The sequence below is a fragment of the Diabrotica undecimpunctata genome, chromosome 11 (assembly GCF_040954645.1).
Source record: "Diabrotica undecimpunctata isolate CICGRU chromosome 11, icDiaUnde3, whole genome shotgun sequence".
In the NCBI taxonomy this organism is placed as follows: Eukaryota; Metazoa; Arthropoda; class Insecta; order Coleoptera; family Chrysomelidae; genus Diabrotica; species Diabrotica undecimpunctata.
This window is the reverse complement of record NC_092813.1, coordinates 30772840-30779701: the sequence shown is the minus strand read 5'-3', so window position 1 is coordinate 30779701 and position 6862 is coordinate 30772840.

Genomic DNA, 6862 nt, shown 5'->3' with positions numbered 1-6862 from the left:
AAGTCAAGCAGTCATAAAGTTTAGTAAGAAAGTCGATTCAGTTAGTTATGAGTTTTTTTTAGTATGAAAATTAGTTAGAGACAGTCAATCAGTTACAATTGTTCAATATAGTGAGTTAAATCAATATTAAGAAACAGTATAAAGAAAATAATATTGAAGATTAAAAATTATGTTATGTATAAATGATGATAATGGAAGAAGTATTAATTGAATATTAAAATTAAATGATATTTTGGTGATTGGATATTGATATATTGAAAAGAAGAATAAAAATAAATGCTGTTGCTGGTTTGCTTGGTGGTTTATAAATGCTGTAAAATATCTTAAATTGGTGGAAGCTGATAATTGGAAAAAGTAATTTCACAAAAACAGGGATAACCGAAGCTGAGAAGAAGACATTTGAGTGGTGATTATAATCTATATAGTGGAAAACAGTTCATTTAGGCATTCAGTGACAGAAAGGTACAAAATTTTGTTAATATAATTTAGTTAGTGTCATAACAATTTCAATTTTGAAGATATTTTGTTTAAATTTTACATTGTCTATAGAATTTAATTAGTTTCATAAGAATTTCAATTTAAAGATAGTTTATTTTAAATTTACATTGGCTAGCTTAGATATATATGTGTGTTTCATAATAGATATAATAAAGATAATTTAAAAAAGTACTTACAAACTAATTCTTTGAGAACCGCGATAAAAACCCTATATTATTAAAAAATACTCATTGCTCATCATTCAAACAAACAATACATCATAACAATTTGGCGCCCACCGCGGGGCTCTCTATTTAAAAGAATTAGTTTGGGAAGATAAGTGCTCTCATATAATTAAATTAATTATCAGTAGAAAGAAAAAATTATAGATTTTATTTTTAATTATATTTGAACAAGTAAAGTCTCAAAATGTCTCAAGGAAAGAAAGGTACAAGAAGCAAAAATAATGAAGAAGATGTGGAAGTAGAAACACAACCTATACAAGAGGAGAGTTTAGTTCAAGTTCCACAAGATACTGCAGAAATGAATCCAGAAAGAGAGGAAAATGTCAATATGGCAGCTTTGATGTCATTAATGATGCAGATGAACAAGACAATGGAAGAGAATTCAAAAGAAATCAAAGAAGACATGAGAAAAATAGAACAAAAAATGGAACAGAATTCAAAAGAAGTCAAAGAAGACATGAAAAAAATGGAACAGAAATTGGAAGAGAATCATAGAAAATTAGAAAAGAAAATAGAAGATAATAATAATAAAATTGTAAAACAAATGGAAAAACAAATGGATAAAAAACTTGAAGCTGCAGAGAAAAAAGTAGCAAATGAAATAAAAAGGATACGGAATGACTACAAGAAAAGGATAGACAATGAGAGGACAGAAGTAAAGAGGATTATTCAAGATAATAAGAAAGATATAGAACAGAAAATAGAGTTGCAGAAATGTAACTTAGAAGTAAAAATTAACGAAGACAGGAGAAACGCAGAAGAAAAATTAGAGGATATACAACAAAATATCCAAATAAATAGTAATCAAATAAGAAATGTGAAACAGAGAATAGATGATATTTCACAAATGAGAGACATAGGGAGACCTTACTTAAATTTAACAAATGAGACTGGGATTAAATTCTCTGGTAATATAAAAAATTTGCATCCTAGAGTATACATAAATAGTTTAAAACATAAATTAAGATTTGTGAATAATATTAATGATATTAAAGATTATATTAGAATGACATTAAATGACAATGCAGCAACTTGGTTTGCTAGTATTGAAAATGATTTAGATAATTTTCAAACATTTGAAAATAAATTTTTAAATTATTATTGGGGTGAACTAGAGCAAGCTAAGTTTAGAGAAATTCTATATTTTGGAAAGTATAATCAAAATTTAAAATCAAATATGGTAGATTATGCATTAAAACTGATAACAGTTGCAAAATATTTAGAACCACCGCTTAGAGAGGATGAAACGGTCTTAAATGTATCTAGACATTTTGATGCTGATGTTGTGCAAACAGTAACTGTACAAAATATTCAAACAATAGAGAGTTTTATTAATTTTATTCAAAGAATACAAAGAGGTAATATGACAAGTAATAATAATAACAACAAAAAAAACAATAATAACTTTCAATATAATAAAAATGATAATCAACAATATAGACAATCATATAACAATAATACTAGGTATGGTGATAGTTTACAAAATTTTAATAATATTAACAGTAATCAAAATAGACAGAACTTTAATAACAATACTAGTTATAATAGACAAAATTTTAATAATAATACTAATTATAATAGACAACATTTTAATAACAGTACTAATAATAATAGACAAGATTTTAACAATCGAAGAAATACAGAGCGACCTAACTATAACAGACAGGTAAATTGTGTTCAAAGGAATAGAAGCTGCGAAGACAGGGAACGAAGTAGTACAAGGCAGGAAAATGTGAGTAGAAGTCATAGTAGGGAAAGACATAGGACATCAGATCCAAGTGGTCAGATACAATCTGACAATTCTAATAATCAAAATTTTGTTCAGTAAACTTTCTGAATTACAAGTTAGGCCATTGCTATTATGAAAAACCTTCTGAATTTATTTCTCTAGATGAAGATAAAATTATTGAATCTATTAATTTAATTTATATAAATGCTTTGGCCAACAATAAAATGATTAAAATTATGATAGATACTGGTTCAGAAAGTACTTTAGTCTCGGAGAATTTTATTTTTAATACATTAAAACTATCAGATATAATAAAGATTCCAAAAATTAAAATTGTTGGTGCAAATAATAAGAAGTTGGGTGAAATTGATAAACTAGCCAATTTTAAAATTAATATTCTTAATAAAGAAATTAATATGCAAGGATTTATTGTCAAGGATTTATGTGTTGATATATTAATGGGAAATGATGAATTGGAAAAGAAGAAAGTAAAGATAGATTTTGAAGAAAAAATGGTAACTTTGGAAGGGCAAATAATTAAATTTATGCAGAAAGATGAGGTGGAAGAAGGAATAAGAGTTGATAGGATATTATTAAAAGAAAATAATGATGTTTATAAAGAAGAAATGTATTTTGATGATAGGGAAATGTCCCAAAAGAATGTAAAGAATAATTATTGTAGTAAATATTTAAGGAATGGAAATTTTAAGCAGATGGATGCCTACGAGGTGGAGTGCGTAAAATTGGAAGCAAGGAATAATGAGTACATAATGAAGAATAATTTTATTTGTAAAGAAGAAGATGTGATAAAAGTTAATTGCCCTGAAGAATATAAATCAATAGTCGTTTCCATATTGCAGCAACACAAGGGACTTGTCAATAAAGAAAATAGAATTGCACAAAATTATATCCATAGTATAAAAGTTAAAGAAGAAAAAGATTTTAAAACAAAATCATACCCAATACCAAATAAATACAGAGAAGAAGTAAACAGAACGATTAATAATATGTTAGAAGATGGAATCATTGAGAAGGCAGATACACGTTTCATAAACCCAATAGTAGTAGTACGTAAAAGATCAGGTGAAATCAGGTTATGTTTGGATGCAAGGAATATTATCAAGATCACTGAAAAGCAATCTGAAGCACCAATGAGTATAGATGGAATACTAGGAAGAATTACAGGAATGTCATTTTTCACTAAAATTGATTTACAGCATAGCTCTTGGTTAATACCTCTAGAAAGAAAAAGTAGACAGTATACAGGATTTCAGATAGATGGAGTAGTATATCAATTCAAAGTAGTACCATTTGGACTTTAATCATCTTGCAGTGCTCTATGTAGATGTCTTCATGATATTTTGGATCAATATGAACATTTTGTAATTCACTACATTGATGATATCTTAATTTTTTCTAAAACAGCTGAAGATCATGAGAAACACCTAAAAATTATAATAAATAGATTAGACAAAGTTGGACTAAAAATAAATCAAGAAAAATGTACATTTTTTCAAAAAGAAGTAATATATCTAGGTTATAAACTTAACACTAAGGGAATCGAAATGGATCCAGAACGGACACAAGTCATTCAGGAATATAAAACACCACACAATTTAAGAACTTTAAGAGGATTTATTGGAATAATTAATTATTATAAAAGGATGATACCAGATCTAAGTATAAAAGAAATTCCATTACTTGAACTACTGAGAAAAGGTGTAAAATGGAGATGGGATCAGAGAAGAGAACTAGCATTCCAAGAAATTAAAAAGATTTTTCTGTCAAATTTAAAAATATATTATCCTGACTACACACAGCCATTCATATTAAGTACAGATGCATCCATAGAGAGATTATCAGGGGTATTATTACAAATACATGATGGGGTCGAATACCCAATACAATTTATTTCAAGAATTACAAAGCCACATGAAAAGGGTTACTCAGTTTCAGAATTAGAACTAGCAAGTATTATACATTGTGTCACAAAATTAAGATTTTATTTGTTGGGTAATGAATTTACAATAGAAACAGATCACCAAGCTTTAACATCTATATTAAATAACAAATATGGAAACAGTAGAATACATCGGTGGAGTCTAATCTTCTTTGGTAATTTTGGATGCCTCCCTGAACTGATAAAATCTGGATATGGTCTCAGCAGCTCTCATTGCTTCTTGGATTGTGGGACAATCAACGCCGTCTTCTTCTTCTTCATTATCTTCATCAACATTCATTTCCACATTTTACACTTGTTCCATAATTTCTATATCACTTAAAACTTCTCTCTAGTTTGCATTAAATTTTTGTATCCACTCTGACAAAGGCATTTCGTCATCCTCGTCAACATCTTAAACGTTAGGAGAAACTACAGTCAATTTAGCTTGACGAAAACACTTACCAATTGTCACTGACGTAACCGCACTCCACATATTGTCTAAAAACTGAACTGCATTAAGAATGGTAATGTTCACTGGTTCCCCATTGTCCATACAAAAAATCATTCTTTTCAAAAGTTGTTTCCGATAACGGCCTTTTAAACTTCTTAGGATTCCTTGGTCCATAATCCGCAAGATATTTTTGCAGTTGGCTGGTAAGAAAACTAGGTTGATATTGGTTCCTTGTCCCACTTTCTCAATTCTTCTTTAAAAATAGCAAAAGTCCTCCATACTTGTTTGTTGGCTGTGTAGTTTACTGGCAGTGTTTTTATGTTTTTGAAACATCTAGGATGTAAACTTTTCCCAATAACTAAAAGCTTTCTTTTCTCTGTACCTTTTATGTTTGCACAAACGAAAGCTGTGACTCTTGTTTTGAAAGGTTTCCACTTTTCGCTTTAAATTTCCTTTCTGAAATTTAAAGTTTCGTCTGGCGTTAATTTGTAAAAGACACCAGTTTTATCGCCATTGAGATATCTTCATCCTTGTATGGTTGCCTTAGTTGCGGCCATGTGTTTTGTAACCAATTACCTGTTACGTTATCGTCGACACATTTTGCCTCTTTAACAATTTTCGTGAAGGGAACTGAGTGCCGAACTTTAAACCGATTTAGCCAGCCGATAGAGCATGTGAAATCTTCACCAAATAGTTTTCCGAACTTTGTAGCCTTCTCCTTTAAAAGTGGCCTAGACACAGGAATATCAGAACTGCGACACTGCTTGAACCATTTGACTAGAGTTGAATCTACATCACCACGAATGCACTTCCTAATCTTTTTAACATTTTCTCCCTTCTCATTAAAGGCTTTTAAAAATTTTGTCCTTGTTTTTTAGGATTGAGCCGACAGTCGAAATAACAAGTCCAAATTGCCGACATGCATCAGCAATTTTTCGACCAATTTCAAATGCTCTTATAACATGCACTTTATCATCCAATATACAAAATCTTCCTTTTAGTACTACAACTTACCATATTAAAAAATAAAAAGTTAATTACTAAATTAAAATTAAAATCTAAAAACAAAACGAGGCGAACACAATTTCACTGTAGCGACAATTTCTTAAACTGACTGTTCTGAAACCGAAAATTTGACTGTTAGGATGACACTGATAAATAAGAAATTATGGAACTGTAAAGGTTTATGATTTACAATGTTAGTTCGTTCGTTTTGCAAAGGTCGGACAATACAACCGAGATGACGTAACTACCGATGCCGTAATGTCCAAGTTCCACTGTATATAGTAGGTACATCTGTTCGGGTTCCATACCTCACGATTTCTTACATATTATTCGACATATCCAAAGGATACTTCAGAACTTCGTTTTATTGGATATTGATTGATTTCATTCGCCTTTTTGTCCGTTTCTCCATATACAACCAGCATCTAGATGTTATATAGGTTCAAGCTCCTTCCGAAACCTACTAAAACTGTTTTGTAATGAAATAGCTAAGAAGACTTGTGGTAAAAGCTGATCCTTCACAAGGGCTTTATTAAAGAATTATTAATACAAAACTAATAAAATAGACATATTTATCTGTAATCTGCAAAAAGAATTTATATCTTTAATGAAATAATGCAAAAAAAGTTACAATACTACGAGTACTTATACTTTCAAAAAAATAATATTATTTAAATAAAATAGAGTTTTCAAAAAATTGTGTTTATTAAATACTCAAAATAACGTAAATAATGAACGTACAGCTAAACAGGTTGCCGTCTTTAAACGAATTGAAATAAAACTTAGTACGCAAATTAATTAATTTAAAAGTTTAAATTTCTCGACACAAAAAAAGATTTCATTCATACTACAATTAGGTTACAAAAAAAAATAAGAATATTTATAATTTTTATCGTTAAACGTTACACCTAGTAATATTCTTGTAAAAAATAAAAAAATTACGTGTCCCTGACTAAATCACCGAACGCCAGTGGCGGATCCAAGGGGAGGGTCACGGAGGTCATGACTCCTCC